Raw genomic sequence first — 18,480 nt, 5'->3', positions numbered from 1 at the left:
GGGAGCATTGTGCCTCCACACCGCTCTAACGGAGACGTACTTCCCCTCAAAAGGAAGGAACTTCGGTAACACATCCTCATCTTCACTGGATCCACTCTTGGTTATCTCTTACCTTTACTTGTGCAAGCTCTTTAGTGTTACTTCTCTTGCTTTCTTGTATGCTTGTTGTTATTACATCATATAGGTTGCTCACCTAGTTGCACATCTAGACAACCTACTTTGATGCAAAGTTTAATTTGGTAAAGAAAAGCTAAAAATTGGTAGTTTCCTATTCACCCCCCCTCTAGTCAACCATATCGATCCTTTTCACTATAGGTGGGCAGGCGGCGTAGGCCAATTCCTCTCCAAACACCTAGGGAGGTGGTTGAACCGAACAAGTATAAGGCTGGCCATAGTGGGGGTAACATAAGTAGTATCATGCACTTGGGACTCGCAAACATTCTTATGTGGCAGGCAATTAAAGAATAGAGAGATGGTTATAATAACATAGGTAGATGCCGTAACATAATAAATGTGATGCTACTATGTGTCATGCATGGCAATAAATGAGACCACCTATGATACTAATCTATGATACTATGCACTATAGAGGTAGTAACATACTCCGTCCGTCCGGTGAAGAGTGTACATCTAGAAATTTTAGGACAAATTATGGAATTGAGTAAAAAATGCATTGGAAAGGTGCAAACCACTATCTCTGTCCTCTTTAATTACCCACCCTCCAATGAGCTAAGTGCATGTAGAAATTAAGAAGATCACGTGTAGGTTGCTATTGGTCTTGATTACCGTGTGATGAGAGAGAAGTATTTTTTCCAACTTTAAAGTGCATTGGGAAGATAGAAGTACCCTCTTTTGTGGACAAATTTTGAACCTTGATGTACACTCTTCACCGGACGGAGGGAGTAGACTAGTAACATATGCATGTTACTAGTCTAAGTTACTCCCCACTATGACCAGCCTAACTTGTTTCTAGTGGGTACATTGACGTGGCATCGAAAGGGTGTGATAGCTGACTCTTGCAAAATAATTAACTACCACATTGGCATACATGAGCATTGTGCCCACTTGTAAGCGTGCTGGACGGAGGAAGGAATGCAAGACAAAATGGAGCGTGGAAGGGTGCGAATCCATTGGCTCACGTTTGATGACCACTGGAACAATACACTCAGGTACTATGTTATAAAATTAGTCCAAACACTGCCAGTTATACTGTGAGTAGGTGACCGTGCGCTTGGCTCTTCGCCTCTTCCAAAAGTCGAACAATGATGATGGTACTACAGTCGATAGTGTACTACTAGTAAGCAAAGCTTCTCCTCGTTTGCGAGTAGACCGAACACATCAAAAGTAGTCTCCAAAAAGGGTTGACCATGTCCATGGCTACCATCCTGTGCTCCGTCATTCAGTGTGTGCTTCTCGTCGTTCTGCGAGTTGACGGACACATCAAATTTAATACGTATTTACTACTCTCTCCAAAAAGGGTCAACCATGTCCATGGCTACCATGCCGTGCTCCGTCATTGAGTACGTGCAGTATTCACGTGCCATCAAGGAGGAAAATATTACGTATTAATAGGTGCCATCGTAGTGCATGACTCACTTACGCACTGCTTATCTCCATTTTCTTGCATGACACGTGCACCTTGATGCTAGATGTCCCGCGTGTTGGCAAAAGGATGAACAAAGCTCATGTAAAAAAAGACTGGAAGAACATAGATTCCTGACGATCGAGGAGGAGCAAGGAAGCTCGTGGTGGAGCGTCTGCACTCACAATATTTTATATTATTTAGCGATATAAAATCAACCAATCATCTCCATAGTAGACCGAAAGAGTACGAAACACGGCAGCCCAGTGTAGTTACATCATACTGTACATGGCCAACCCATGCTATCACCATATTTCTTGGCCTCCGTGCGACACCTAGCTCTAGTAATCCAGCAGCCCGTATCGCTTCTCGCTCCTCGTCTCTCTCAAAGTGCGGCTGGCTGGCGTTTTTGCCATCTATTGAGGTCGGTTAACTCATCACATGTTAGCGACATGCCAAGAGCATTCTAAAAAAATACTGTACTCTATTGTTATGCCAAGAAGAGGAAGCGCTTTGACCGGCGGACCAAACGATACAGGCATGCCGTGCCGTGAGTGGGTCCAGTTTCTTGTTTTGAACTTGTTTGGTGTAGTAGTAACACTTGGTTTTGACTATTGGTAAGATTTTATATACTCCCTCCATCTAGTGAATAAGTCATCTTAGATTGTGCACCTTGACCAAGGAAGAGGGAAAACGAGAGAAATTAATATTTATTTTCTAATTAATAGCATTGCATGCAATGAACTAACCATTGCAAGTCGTGTTTGGTAGTCTAAGTCATTGAAAACATGCACGCCCCACATCTCTTATTGGTGGATATGTCAAGAAACAAGAAACGAGGTGGGAGTTAATGCACCACGCCTAAGTATTTTGGGATTATTTGGTTTTCGTAAGGTGACTTATACACCTAGACGGAGGGAGTAGGGCCTAATGTATTCTTCGAGGATGCCTTTGACTATTGATAAGATTTTATATAATTTGAAAATTATATCATTCAAAGATCCTTTCACGTTCCGTTTTAAAAAGAAAAAAGATCCTTTCACGTACGAATTTGACTGTATGCTTTGAGCAACTTGCATGTCCTATACTGCTCCTGTTTGGATACTCTAAATTAGCTAGAGATTAGACTAACTCATGACTAACCCTGAACTAACTGTAGCCAAAGAGGTGTTTCGGTGACAGGGTTAGATTGACAATAAATGCACTTGATGGAGAGAGAAAAGTGATTTTTCAGTGGGCCCAAGGAGGTGCTTACTGTGGGAAAGGTGAAGTGATGGTTGCTTTGCCCGAGCAACTTATTACTCTGGGAATATGGGAGTACCAGCGGATTCAAGGAACAGAGAAATGATGGTTGCTTCGTCTGAGCAGCTTACTGTGGCGAAGGTGGGGCTCTGTGATTTGACTGCTCACTAGTCATTACTAATGCGGTGCAACAACCAGCGTGAATCTTTCCCTGCGGTTGTGCACTCAATATTGTTGCACGACAGGTGGAACCGGATGAAGGATGTCCCACATGTCGGCGAAACGAAGTTGAATTGTTTCTGGCATTGCTATCAATCCTTGACGATTTGTTCATATGTACGCATAATTTTAATGAAATTGTACTGTGATGATATGAATGTTTCAGCTTTGGTTCCCATAGGAAAAAGAAGGTTTCAACTTAGGATTCATGTGTCCTCTTGCCTCAAGATTATCTCGTTACAACATTCCATCAAATACAAATGAAACTACCATGTCTGCTAATGCATCTCAATGGTTTGCAAATCAGCGCCAATATTCACATCACAACTGAATAGAAAGTTGTGAGAAGGTGTACAAATAAAGAAAAAAATATAATTGCTCGATGTTGTTCATAGGCATGGGTCCATTTCCTGGGCACAGTGTTCATTGCTTGGCAGCTAGTTTCACCCAGCGCTGCAGCAAAAAAGGGGGTGTACGGAGGACACCACAATCTGATCATTTTGTGTAGCTCCACTAAAATCGAGCTGACCATCCCTGTTTGCAAAGATATCCAATCAGTGTGATTACAATAATAGTGGAACTAGATGATGAAACATAACACACACAAATAAAAGCCGATCACCTCTGCGATCTCTATTTAGGACTAACTACTTGTTGGAGAAGATTAGGCACGGAGTTGGATGAGGAGGATAGCAACACATATCTCCCTTTCTGCAGTCCCATAGAAATGTAAAAACATTGCCCGTGTGACATTTTGGCGGAACTGCACAAAACACTCTTAAGAAAAAAAGTGATCTGTGCAGTTCACCAAAAGGTCGCAATAGCAACGAGGTGAAATGGATAGCCCTGTTTGCAAAAAAGAGGTAGAAAGGAAACAATTACTGGCGAATAACACGAGTTGAAGACACACACGCCGACAAAAAAGAAGCATATTCCATGTAATAAGGGAAATATAAGAGCATGGTGGTTTATCAAAAATGGTTTGAGGACGAGATTGCAACATGCAAAGTACGCCGGCCGAGATACATTTTAAGCAAACAACTAAAGAAGATCCACATGCAGCAACGTGGGATGATGTGCAGTGGAGCAAGGCCGGAGGAAGCTGTACCTGAGGGTCGTCGGGATGTTACAAGGAGGGCGCCGGTGGCCGGGATCTGCACATACTGCGGCAGCGAGTAAGTGGCGAAGGCCCTGCCGTGTCGGAGGTTGGTCAGAGAGAATGGTGGGTACCGCAGATCGGGACGTGCTGCCTCAACACCGTTGAACAAAGAAATGATGCACATCCTCCCTTTCTGCTGGCGAACGGGATGCGACCGGATCACTGACCAATGGTGAGAGAGAGAGAGGCCACCGCCACCTTGTGTGAGATGGTGTGACGAGAGACAAACCCCGACAGGCAGGCTCCGTTGTATATAGTGGAGCGGATTTTTCCATTTTCCCCACGATAATCGTTTTATATTCTGTACTACGCGACATTGAGGAGGAATATGTAACTTTATTTAATACTGACGCGTCAAGTCGAACTTTGTTCTGTCTAGGCGTGGTACCTGACCCTCCTTCGAGTAAACAACCGCTACACGCATCAAATTATCACGTGGGCTGCCTTTTCATACAGAAACAAACTCCACTGTGTACCTGTGCGGGTGTGGCCAGGAACGAGACGTGAGTATGTGCGTCCTGCGTGCACCTCTTCTTTAGGTGCAGGTACGTACATGGGTCGGTGTGAGAGAGATGGTTTGTGCGAAATCGAGGCAATGTGTCGATGATATCTCAAACAAAAAAACGTAACATATGCAATGTGTGTGAAACAGAGTCATGGATATATCATATATAGAGGGAGCGATCCAGAAGAAGAGAGTGGAGGGATCATCGATTTTGTGTTTTCCCACATCAAAGATACATGGCGGCTGGCCTACTGGAATTTGAGAGGGCAGAGGTGCAATTTTTCTCTGCGGCATGGATACCTACCTACAAAGTTCGACTATTAGTGGGGTGGGGGCGAGGGGGCAGATACCTAACTATATAGAGGTAGATCGACTAGTATATGTGTGGAGAAGGATAGAGACCTAGCTATGTATAGAGGGATATCAATCGACATCCATGGGTATGTGTAGCAGAGGAATAAGGTTGGGAGAAAGACAAAGGTAGAGTGTCGGAGGGTTGGTAGTGGAGTGGCGTCTCACAAATGGTGGGAGAGGCCTACTAGACAAACGGAGGGTACGAGTGCAATATCAATAAGAGAGGGCGGGGATGTCTGTCTGTATATGCACATGCGTGTGAGAGACGGGTCGGGAGGTATGCAATGATTATAAGGGAGACAATATGGTTGTGGTAAGCATATGTAACTACATAGGAAGATCAACCATCGTGTGTCCGAGAAAGGGAGAGACATAACTATATGTAGGGAGATTAGTACGTATACATGCATGCATATGTTAGAAGAAAATAAGGTACGGAGAGACAGACAAGGGGAGAGGGGTGCGGCTAGGAGGTGATGCGAGAGGCCTACTATGTCTAGGGGGGAGGAGCGTGCGAGTATCAGATCGATGAAAAGAGGGGCGAGAGTGTGCACCTGCGTGGAACCGTATTGGACATAGGGGGCATGGACGGTGAGAAGAGAAGAGGGGAAGTATGTGTTTGTGGTAGGCACACTTGGCTAGAGAGGTATATCGATCGGTGTGTGTGCCGGAAAGGAGTCGGGGGGCCTACACACACCGCAGGTGAACGACCTAAAGAGAAATAACGAACATGCGCGATGGAGGGGACGCCAAGGGAGGGTGAGAGTGGGGTGGGCGTGTGCATGCATGATAGAAAATTAGCGCTAGCTAGCTACAAAGAGAAGAGGATCGTGAAGTTGTTAAAGACGAACATAGATCATAATTCATTCTAAAAAAGTGGATACAGATACTTGAAGAAGATATCATAATGTAGAACATTGATTATAATTTGGGCTAATGTGTGGCTTTTGGAGCTCAGGGCTAAATACTTGTCATAATGTAGGGGGCGGGGCACTATACTTTGTGTGATAAACACGATGTACATATGGAACATGGTTTAGATTATGAATATCTAGTTAGTACATCAAATGTACTATTATTTGGAATCAACATCAAGTGTACGAAAAAATTGAATTCGAGTTCATATAGTACACATAGTTCACATCTATCTCTATAGTAATCATGTGGTGTGTTCTTAAGGTAGTACACGAATGATGGTTAAAGTTGGCAACAATCATGATTGTAGATTCTTATTGAAAGAGAGAAACGAATTCAAATTCAGTTCAAATTATAGCGGTAGTATAGACATTTGGAATGCACTAAAATGTTGCCATGAGTAGGTTACATGCATTATACAACCAGCGAAAAAATTTAATTGGACATAACATGGATCCATACTCCCTCCTTCCATCTATATAGGGCCTAATGCGTTTTTAAGACCGCCTTTGACTATTGACAAGATTAATAGTACATGACATGCACAATGTGAAAATTACATCATTGAAAGCTCCTTCCACACACGAATATAACGGTGTGCTTTGTGTAAGTTGCATGTCATATATTATTGCTCTAATATTTGGTTGGTCAAATTTAGCCTCAAAAAATTCATTAGGCCCTATATAGATGGAAGGAGGGAGTAGCTTTGAATAGCATTAGTATAGTAAAACAGGACAAGACTCTCTTTGTGTGGTGTGAATAGTTTTATTTTTTTTGTTGAGGGAAGTGCGAATTGATTTGGTACGTACTACAAGTACAATATTACACGTTAGGATTGTCCCTAAATTCAACCCGCGCCTTGTTATATCCCGAAAATTCAGATATTGTGCTCCCAAAACTGGCGCCTTCACAACCCGCGCCTTGCTATCTCGAAATTACAACGCGCACGAAAACTCCCTCCAGCTGCCAAATCCCGACACACAAAATCCCCCTTCTAACCCTGAGCCGAAAGGGCCGCTAGTTCAAATCAATGGGGGTACTTTTGTAACACACCCTACATTTTGGACAAGCGCGTCCCTAAGTCATGGTACCCCCTCCCATCGCCACCTTTTCGCCATTCGAAATCTGGCCGCGATAATCTCTCCGCTCCAGCCGCGAAACCCCACCCTCCTCCGTCCGCCACCTCACCGCTGCCCAGCCGAAGCCTCTTCCCCGATGACGTCGTCCACCGCAATAGGTCGACGTCCCTCATCCGGCTCCCGGGATGAGGATCCGTCGTCCATCCCGTCCTCCCGCCGGTTCAGCCGCCCCGTCCTCCACCTCCAAGGAGATGCTCCGACGATCACCTCGTCTATCGCGACTGCTCCATCCCAACAGCACCGCCTTAACCTGCTCCACCAGAACCGCAACATCCTCACCGACTCCTCAGACGAATCTGAGGCCTACTCGGCGCCACCAAAGAGGTTGTACACTCATCGCATCACACCTTCTCCTTAACTCGACCTCCCAGCACTGACGGTGCTCCATCTCGCACCCCCATGGAGCGGCTACCTTGAAGCCTCCGCCGTGGGCAACATCTCCATGGCGGCTCTCTCCAGTGCGTGGCCCCTTCGGCGGTGGTGTCCATACCAGCCGGATCTGCTGCTGCTGCTCCGGCTGTCGCTGGGTCGCTCACGCTACTGCTGCTGCTCCGGCTCTCGCTCGCTCACCCAGCTGCTACTGCTGCTCCGGCTCTCGCTCGCTTGCCCAGCTACTGCTGCTCCGGCTCTCGCTCGATCGTGCTGCTGCTGCTCCAACTCTCGCTCACTCGCTCGCGCTGCTGCTCTTGCCCTTGCTCGTAGTGCTTCTCTGCTCCGATTTAGCTACACGTCAGTCGACCAAATCGACTTTTGGGTCAATCGATTTTCAAGGGGTGGGGGGTCTCACCGGAGTTAAGGAAGAACCACCTGCAGCGGGGAGGGGGGCTCGCCGGAGAGGTACCCCACTATCTATCTTAGGGTTCTGGGTGGGGTTCTGCTCGCCGGCGGTGGTGGGGCGGTGGCATGGGGATCACCGGAGAAAAATCTTGGCACGGGGGGGGGGGCTAGAGGGCTGGCAGAGGCGGCGGTGGACCGGTGGTGGGGAGTTGTTTCGGGGCGGCAAGGCGGCGGCGGACTGGCGGTGGGGAGTTGTTTTGGGGCGGCGAGGCGGCGCGGGGTTCGGCCGATGGTGGCTGGCGGCTCAGGGGGGTGTAGGTTGAAGATGAACTGCAGGCCCTCCCTAAACTATCCCATGTGAAGTGCCTCTGTGCTACCATTGCATTCAGTTTTGACAGCAACATTCAGATTCCACAGTATATTTCAGTTTCAAAAATTAAGTTCAGAGTCAACAATTTTTACCTCATCTGTTGTAGTTCATCTGTTGTAGTCAGGTGGTTTTTGGTGATGTAAATTTTACATCTATCACTTTTTGGTAATGCATTTTACATCATCTATTGGAGATGCTATTAGAATCCCACTTGAGATTATCGATGTTTGTCTTGTGCTGCTTCAGCCTTGACGTCTTACGCCTCACCGGAGCTGCTCCAACGACGGAACGATCCATCACAATAGAGCAGTGCCCTGGACGCCGTCTCTAGATTCCTCAGATCTTCCTCCACACCTCCGACAACCACCTCTGCCTCAACTTCTTCAGCGACCAACCCAATGATGCTGAGGTCGACATGGCTACGGCAAAGAGGTTGTACACTTGTCGCATCACTTATTACTCTACATTCATGTCAAGTCCAGAGCAACCTCTGCCTGAACTTCTTCAGCGACCAATCCTATGCATGAAAACAAGACCAAGTGCATTAGTGGCAGAATAACATTCTAACTGTACACGCTTTCATATGATTTCACTTTATTTTGGCCACGTTTCTTTGCATTCCTCTGCTCCTCCAATTCCTAAGAACCAAACACCCAAGTTGACAGAAATCCCGTGTTCACAAATGCTCTATTTCCCATGTACATCCCTATCCTATTCCGGTGTTTTTCCTCCTATCCCTATGTTTTTAGAATCATGCAAGCCAAATGAGCCCTTACAGAATTACTTTAGTTACAGGTAGGTGTCGAAGAAAACTTTGTGTGGTTTGTCCTGCTCCTGCCGCGACGTCGTCCACCTCACCTGAGCTGCTCCATCGACAGAAGCATCCACCAAACCAGACATCATGACTCCTGACTGTCTTTCGCCGCCTTGGATCTCCTTCCCTGCCACTGGCACCCATTGCAACAACATCACCATCATCGACTCAGCAGATGAACCTGAGGAGTACACGGGTCCAAAAGATAGGCCACACTCTTTTGTTTCTGCTTATGTTATGCATTGCTTAATATTACCTACTACTTTATTGTCCTGTTCACCTCTTAGACTCCAAGTCAGGTCCAAATTGATGTTCAAACTTGAGTTCTAAATTAGTTGTGGGGCACATATCGAGGCAGCAATGAATAGTATCTCTGTCTAATATCTGGTTCACCTAGGGTATGCCTATGTTGTTCATATTGGGTGAGAAACAAATAGTAAATCAATCATCATATTTTTTTAATTAAATTAAAGCAATCATCAGCCTGCTATCATTATTTTTGGATCCATCCACTGGTTGTTACCATTACTCTAGATTTCTGCATGCTCTCCTTATATAATCTCACTATATTTTTTTGTATGCATGTCAGATATTGTACATAGTCATGCTGAACATGTAGAGAAAAAGAGAAGAGTTTTGCACGACAATACAACGTCATGCAAACATCGCTCCATGGTTGGTTCAATGGAAAACCCTCCCCCTCTCCAGATTGTAATCCAGAGGAAGATATCTGTTCTGAGGCGGATTCAGACGCAGGTGACCACTCCTATTTACCCCCAAGGTGTTTGCTCTAACTTGGCATGATGATGTTAGTCATGCATATCATGCATATGTTGCCTTGCAGTGCCTACATTCGACATCATATATGTCATCTGCTTAGTTTAAACATGTTTTGTAATACCACCTGTTTAGTTTCAATATGATATATGGGAATTCTGCAGTCTCATGTCTTTTAGATAGCAATAATATATGTGAAATGTGCAATGCCATCCTATTTAAGCAGGCATCATATATTTGAATGATATCTAGACCATCCTTTTCTTCATTAAATTTCCATTTGTCAACAATGTTTGTACATTAAACTACTCTTCCTGTGAATCAGCCATTTGAGTGGGTGATGGAAAAATCTGTAGTGAAAACAAGGCCTTCAGAGCAGACAGTGCTACCTGTCGAAGCAGATCTCTTGCTGGGTCCCGATAGCTCCTCAGAGATGGATTCAGAGACAGATGACCGGTCCTATTCCCCCACCGAGGTGTATGCTCTAACTTGGCACGGTTCTACTGCTCATATCATGCATATGGTGTCTTGCATTGCATAGTTTAGACATCATATACACAATATTCAACACCATGTTCTTAGTTTAGACATCATATATGCGAATGCCCTCCCCTTAGCATATAAATCACATATGTGAATTAAATCATGCGATCCTGGTTACTAAGATAGCATGTATGTGAATTATGTCATGCGATCCAGTTTAGTTAGTCATCATATCTTTGGATTATGTTATGCTATGCTATCCAGTTTAGATAGACATCATATATGTGAAATTATGTCATGCTACCCGTTTTAGTCAAACAATATACATGTTAATTATTTAATGCCCTCTTTTTTCCACACTATCTATTGCATCTGTCTCTCATACAATGTCTGTACATTCAACTATGTTTCCTGTTTATCAGCCATTTGAATTGGAGCAGGTGATGGCAGTATCTAGCGGAGTAAAAACATGGTCTTCAAATAAAACAGTGCTACCTCTTGGTGGAGATAGCACCCCGGTTGTACATGCACGAGAACCAGCCCTACCACACATGACCCAGACTCTCGTAGATTTTACCCCTACTACGATGGACAGATAAACAGCTTCACCCAATCTAACCCCAACCCCAGTAGATGTAACCCAGTTCTTGTTGACACAACACCATCTCCACCCAGTTCTCCCAAACAAGAGCAATTAGTAAGGCAGCTCCAGTTCCCAAAGCGCCAGTACTACCACGGCGAACCCCAACTCCACTAGTTAGTACACCTATTCCTGTGGAGGTAGCACAACCAGCCATTCATAGTTTAGCATCTATCGCATTTGATGTTGTTAAATCCTATGTGCGTATCTTCCCATCATGGAAATATTATACTGAAGATGAAGGAAAATGCTAGTTGCAGGTGTTTGTCCAGGAGTTATGTGTACATAATGTTGTTCATGGCAATTATTTTTCTTTGTCCCATACATTATACCTCCACGATGGTTATAATACAACAAATTTTCCCATTTTTCTCTATAGAGAAGGACCAATTTGGAAACTCAGAATGAGGTAACTTGTGCTAATACCTCTACTATCTTCAAGAATGCTTGGTGGAAGTATCGGAATTACCTGAAGAAAACGTACTTCACTGGCAAAGAAACTCATCAAATTCCCTTACGTTCTCCGAAGACACATTTACTGGACGATGACTGGGAACGCCTTGCTCTTTACTGGTCCTGAACCAAGAATGTGGTAAGGTATCTGAGCTCATTTTATTTTAAGTACTATATGCTTGCGTCTTACTGTACTCTGTTCATGTAGAACAAGTGCTTAAACCTGAAGAACAACTGTTCTCATTTAAGATTCCATTGCTATCGTGCATACTGCTTTGCTCTTGTATCACTGTATTTACTCATACAAACTTATTTTTAAATTGAACTATCCAATGGAAACTCCAATGGCACAACATGTATGTTTACACATGTTTCTTTAACAGGTTTGCTCTTATAAATAGCTCTGTTGATTTCAATTTCAATTGTGTATATAGTTGAGTTCTCATATCATGCACATTACTAGCATCATAACAGGGCCAATAGTGTTGTTGTACATGTAGACCCGTGGTACCCATCTGAAATCTTGCTGTGCCATTTAGTTTCCCATGCTTTGTATTATTTTAGTGTTGCTTTTCTTGAACTGATATGATTTGAACCGTGTCTCTATTTTTATTTGGCAAGACAATGCAGTGACCATAGGACATAGATATATGTCTGTTTGATGCTTTTATAATGTACTACTTGGCAATAGAAGACTTGGTAGTTTAATATTGGCCACCTTACTAAGGAACCGGTTCACCGAAATGAGTTTCATATACTAGTACATGCTAAACCTGTTATGTGTCTGCTTGTTTCTTCTTTTAGAATGCTGACAGAATATTGGGGAAGAATGCCTTGTTAAGCAATGATAACGAAAGTAATGCAGATAAGGTTCAGGATCGTGAGACATCCTTGTTCGTCTCCAACAACGCTGATAAAACAGCTAAGGAAAACTATCTTGAAGACAGTGAGGCAACCCCAAAGTCCTGTCTTGGTTTACTGTTCGAGTTACTGGCCACTATCGCTTGCACAAGCTATTCAAACTCACTGTCTGAATCAGTTCGGTTTCTTGAGTCTCAACTACAAGCTGAAAGACATCGATCAGCTGTGCTGCAACAAGAAGCAGAAGGACTGCAGAAGTCCCTGGAGCATTTAGATGCATACTTTCTGGTGCAACAGCAAGCATTGGAGGATTTTAGCGCCAAACAGGACAAAGCTAATAAGATTGCTAAGCTTATTGCCAGCATGGTGGATACCCAGGATAACATTTCTTGAGCTGTTCGAAAGTTTTTTCAGTTATGGACTTTTTTTGCTTCCGCGTTTATTTCCACTCGTGGCCAATTTTGAGGGCAAGTGTATTAATATGCTGCTTTGTTCCCTATATTTGCACTGGTGGCGAACTTTGATGCCCATTGGATGTAATATGTGTAATAGCTGTAATAGGCTAGCGTTAGTTGCTTGCTTATTTATTTCCTTATTGTCTTGTTTAGTTGTTTGTTTGTAGTCATTGCAGTTATTTTTCTGTGTTTTTCTAGTGGCCACAATAACCTATTTTTGGTAACTAGGCCACAATAATCATGGCAACACACGGACTGTTGTAACCATGGGCCTCCTGCGGGCCGTAGGATACATGGACCTTCTACGGGCCGTAGGATCAATGGACTTTCTACGAGCCTTATGATCCATGGTCCTTCTACGGGCCGTAGGGTCCATTGGTCTTCTACGGGTCGTAGGATCCATGGGCCTTCTACGGGGCATATAATCATTTCGCCAAACATGGGCCATACTATTTGTGGACCATAACGGGCCGTTAATAAGCCGTATTTGATAACGCTATGAAAACAGCCCAACGGGTTAACGGGCCACAAATGGGCCCAATGTAAACACGAGCTGAATTTGGCCCACAAACAAAACATGCCATTAACGGACCGTAATGAACCAAATTATATAAATGAGCCCAAGAATAAATGGGCCCTTAGAAGGCCGAAAGTTAACACGGGCTGGAAGCGGCCGACGGAATAATGTGCCGTTAATGGGTATAAAGTGATACACTATGCATTATGGGCCAGTTTCATCTCAGGCCTTCATTGGGCCCAGAGTTATGAAGGGCCTCATGTGGGACGAAAGACATCATGGGCCATACATGGGCCGGAAGTAACAACGGACTAGAATCATATTGGACGACCCAGATGAAGCTACTGGACTTAATTCCGATACGCTGTAACGGGCCGGGAGTTAGCGGGCCGTAAATGGGTGATATATGAACATGCCGTTAATAGGCTTTCCTTGGGCCGGCCCGTTACATTTTGACCAAGTCAGATGGGCCGGCCTTTTCACCGGAATGGGCCTCTGTTCGCCCATGCCACGTGTCGACGTATCATAGGTGCCTCCTATCCAATGAATGGATGACATCTGTCCCAACGGTGAGCCAACACGTATTTCCTCCGGCCAATGACAATTTTACACGTGGAAAATCCTCATTGGTCCGGGCTGTTAACGGGTTATCGAATCCAAAACTAGACCCGATAGCGTAATGGCGACCTGTTACGGTGGATGCCACGTGTCGGTCACCCTTGACAAAAGCACTTCTATGACGCACGATTTATCATCATGGAAGTTGACACTTCCGTGATGATAATTTTGGTAATGTCATGGAACACTTCTACGACAACACATGTATGTCTATCTTGATTCTGTCATAAAATTGTCATGGATGTACATGCATGACAGAAAACGTGACCTAAAGTGACAAACATGTATCATCACAGAAGTGTCTTTTTTGTAGTGTTGCTAGCCTCTACGGTACCGTGCATTGCCCTTTCTCACATCGAGACATGGTGCAAACTTTGCAGGTGCATCCAAACCCCGTGATATGATACGCTCTACCATACATAAGCCTTATTATATCATCCTCAAAACAGCCACCATACCTACCTATTATGGCTTTTCTATGGCCATTCCAAGATATATTGCCTTGCAACTTCCACCACTTTCATTTGATGACTTGAGCATTCATTGTCATATTGCTTTGCATGATCATATAGCTGACATAATAGTTCTGGCTCAGCCACCGTTCATCATTTTTCATACATGTTACGCTAGATCATTGCACATCCTGGTACATGCTAAAGGCATTCATATAGAGTCATACTTTGTCATAGGTATCGAGTTGTAATTTTTATTTCTTTTGAGTTATAAGTAAATAGAAGTGTGATCAACATCATTAATCATTTTAAGAGCAGTGCCCCAGTGAGGAAAGGATGATGGAGACTATGATTACCCCACAAGTCGGAATGAGACTCCGGATAATGAGAGAAAAAAATATATAAAAAAAGAAAAAATAAAGAAAGAAAAAGAAAAATAATAAAAAGAGAGAAGGGGCATTGTTAGTATCCTTTACCACACTTGTGCTTCAAAGTAGCACCATGTTTTTCATATGGAGAGTCTCCTATGTTGTCACTTTCATATACTAGTGGGAATATTTCATTATAGGATTAGACGCACACCCACTTAGTTTTCATATTGAGCTTTCATACACTATTAACTCTTAGTGCATTCGTTGCATGGCAATCCCTACTACTCACATTGACATCGATTGATGGGCATCTCCATAGCCCATTGGTTAGCCGCGTCGATGTGAGACTTTCTTACCCTTTTGTCTTCTTTATATTTACCCCTATCATCATACTCTATTCCAACTATAGTGCTATATCCATGGCTTGCACTCATGTATTCCGTGAGGGTTGAAAAGGCTGAAGTGCGTTATAAAGTATGAACCAATTGCTCGGCTTGTCATCGGGGCTGTGCATGATAAATACTTTTCTACGGATATCTTTCTTTAGCATTGATATTTCGAAAGACATGATTGTTTGTTGGGATGCCTGATTATTGATGTCTTTATGTCAAATTATAGACTATTGCTTTGAATCACTTATGTCTTAGTATTCATGCCATGACTAGACATATGATCAAGTTTATGTTAGGTAGCATTCCACATCAAAAATTATCTTTTTTATCATTTACCCACTCGAGGACGAGTAGGAATTAAGATTGGGGATGCTGATATGTCTCTATCATATCTATAGTTTTTGATTGTTTCATGCCAATATTATACAACTTTCACATACTTTTGGCAACTTTTTATATGATTTATTGGACTAACGTATTGATCCAGTGCCCAGTGCTAGTTCCTGTTTTCTGCATGTTTTTTGTATCGTAGAGTATCCATATCAAGCGAAGTCCAAATTTAATAAAATTTCACGGAGAATTATTTTGGAATATATGTGATTTTTAGGAGGTGGAATCAACGCAAATGGGGGCCAACAGAGCCCACAACCCACCAGGGCGTGCCAGACACCCCTAGCGCGCCCAGGTGTCTTGTGCCCTCCTCGAACGTCGGTTGGAGCTCTACTTTGGGTGAAAGGAAGCTTATATCTGGAAAAAAGCATGTTACAATCTCAGTGCAATCAGAGTTACAGATCTCTCGGAATATAAGAAACAGTTTTCGGCCAGATCTGGAGAACGCAAAACAGAAGAGAACAGAGAGGGAGATCCAATCTCGGAGGGGCTCCCGCCCCTCCACCGCCATGGAGACCAAGGACCAGAGGGGGAACTCTCCTCCCATCTAGGGGGGATGTCAAGGAAGAATAAGAAGGAGGGGGCTCTCTCCCCCTCGCTTTCGGTGGCGCCAGAGTGCCACCGGGGCAACGATTGGGACGGCGATCTACATCAACAATCTTGCTACAATCAACACCAAATTTCTCCCCCTCTTTGCAGTGGTGTAACACCTCTTACCCCCACTATAATCTCTACTTAAACTTGGTGCTCAGCTCCATATATTATTTCTCAATGATCTATGGTTATCCTATGATGTTTGAGTAGATCCGTTTTGTCCTATGGGTTAATCGTGATCTTGGTTAGTATTATTGTATATTTTATTTATGGTGCTGTCCTACAGTGCCCTCCATTATCGCGCAAACGTGAGCTCCCCCCGCTGTAGGGTGTTGTAATATGTTCATGGTTTGCTTACGGTGGGTTGTGAGAGTGACAGAAACTTAAACCCGAGTAGGTGGGGTATGACATATGGGAATAAAGAGGACTTGATACTTAATGCTATGGTTGGGTTTCACGACCTTAATGATCTTTAGTGGTTGCAGATGCTTGCTATAGTTCCAATTATAAGTGCATATGATCCAAGTAGATAAAGTATGTTAGCTCATGCCTTTCCCTCATATAAAATTGCAAGAATGATTATCGGTACATGTTATCGATTGCCTAGGGACAAATAACTTTCTTGTTGACACAAACCCTTTTACTAAACACCTAACTTTAATTATCTTGCAAAGTACTTCTAGTTTTATTCTTGCAAAGTAGTTCTAGCATCACTCCTACAAACTATTTTCATACTTTTTCCAGTAAAGCAAATATCAAGTGTGCGTAGAGTTGTATCGGTGGTCGATAGAACTTGAGGGAATATTTGTTCTGCCTTTAGCTCCTCGTTGGGTTCGACACTCTTATTTATCGAAGAAGGCTACAAACAATCCCCTATACTTCTGGGTTGTCGGGAGATAACTCGGAAGTTTTAGAGAGTCATTTTATTCTGTGCTTTTATAAAGTTTAAAAGCAAAAAAAATATAGAGGGGAACCTAAAACTTTTCAAAAAGAAAAGTGAAAGTGAGAAAGACGAACATCGTTGAAGTGGGGGATGTCCTTGAACTTTGTTCATTCCCATGGAATCTTTGTGAATCTCGATTAGAGAAAATTTTCAACAAAAATAATTATCCCCTTGTATAAATCCGTTTTATTATAAAAATAATGTGCCAAGATTTTCCTTTAGGATGATTAGATTGATTATTTGGTGTGTGCAGTGCAAAAAACAGAAACTTTGGTTGTAGTGCGTGAATTTTCATTTTTTACTGGAATGTTGAATGTTTTTGAAACTTTTTGCACAATACTTCCATACAAATTGTTTATTGTTTTCCCAATTTTTTAGATTTTTTAGAGATATAGAAGTACGTAGATGTTCAAATTACTACAGACTATCCTGTTTAAGACAACTCTGTTTTTGATGCATTGTTTTGCTAGTTTTGGTGAAACTATCGATTTTATCAGTGGTATAAGCCATGGAGAAGTTACAATACAATAGCTACAATGCAAAAATAAAATATGAATGGGTTTGCGACAATACTTGAAGTGGTGATTTGTTTTATTATACTAACGGATCTCACGAGGGTTTTGTTAAGTTTTGTGTGATTGAAGTTTTCAAGTTTTGGGTGAGATCAGGATGGATGGAGGAATAAGGGCAAGAGCCTAAGCTTGGGATGCCCGAGGCAGCACAAGGTAATATTCAAGGACTCCCAAGCAACTAAGCTTGGGGATGCCCCGGAAGGCATCCCGTCTTTCTTCTAACAATCATCGGTAATTTTACTTGGAGCTATATTTTTATTCGTCACATGATATGCGTAAATCTTGGAGCATCGTGTGCTTTATATTTTTCTTTTAATAATGCACCATGCTGGTATGAGATAGTCCTTGGTTGATTTATAGAATGCTTCATGCACTTCACTTATATCTTTTGAGTATGGCTTTATAGAATGCTTCACGTGCTTCGCTTATATCGTTTGAAGTTTGGATTGCCTGTTTCTCTACACATAGAAAACCGCCATTTGTAGAATGCTCTTTTGCTTCACCTATATCTGTTAGAGTGCGAGCATATCTTTTGTAGAAATAATTAAACTCTCATGCTTCACTTATATCGATGTAGAGAGAGTCAACATGAATTGGTCATTCACATGGTTAGTCATAAAATACTCCATAACTTGTAGATAACTGAATATGATATGTTTGATTCCTTACAATAGTTTTGCAATATAAAGATGGTGATATTAGAGTCATGCTAATGAGTAATTGTGGATTGGTATAAATACTTTCGTCGAGGTTTTTGATTCCCGAAGCATGCACGTATGGTGAACCGTTATGTGATGAAGTCGGAGCATGACTTATTTTTTGATTGTCTTCCTTATGAGTGGCAGTCGGGGATGAGCGATGGTCTTTTCCTACCAATCTATCCCCC

The sequence above is a fragment of the Triticum urartu genome, chromosome 4 (assembly GCF_003073215.2).
Source record: "Triticum urartu cultivar G1812 chromosome 4, Tu2.1, whole genome shotgun sequence".
Classification (NCBI taxonomy): domain Eukaryota; kingdom Viridiplantae; phylum Streptophyta; class Magnoliopsida; order Poales; family Poaceae; genus Triticum; species Triticum urartu.
The sequence above is the reverse complement of the archived record's forward strand: the minus strand, read 5'-3'. Positions refer to the sequence as shown.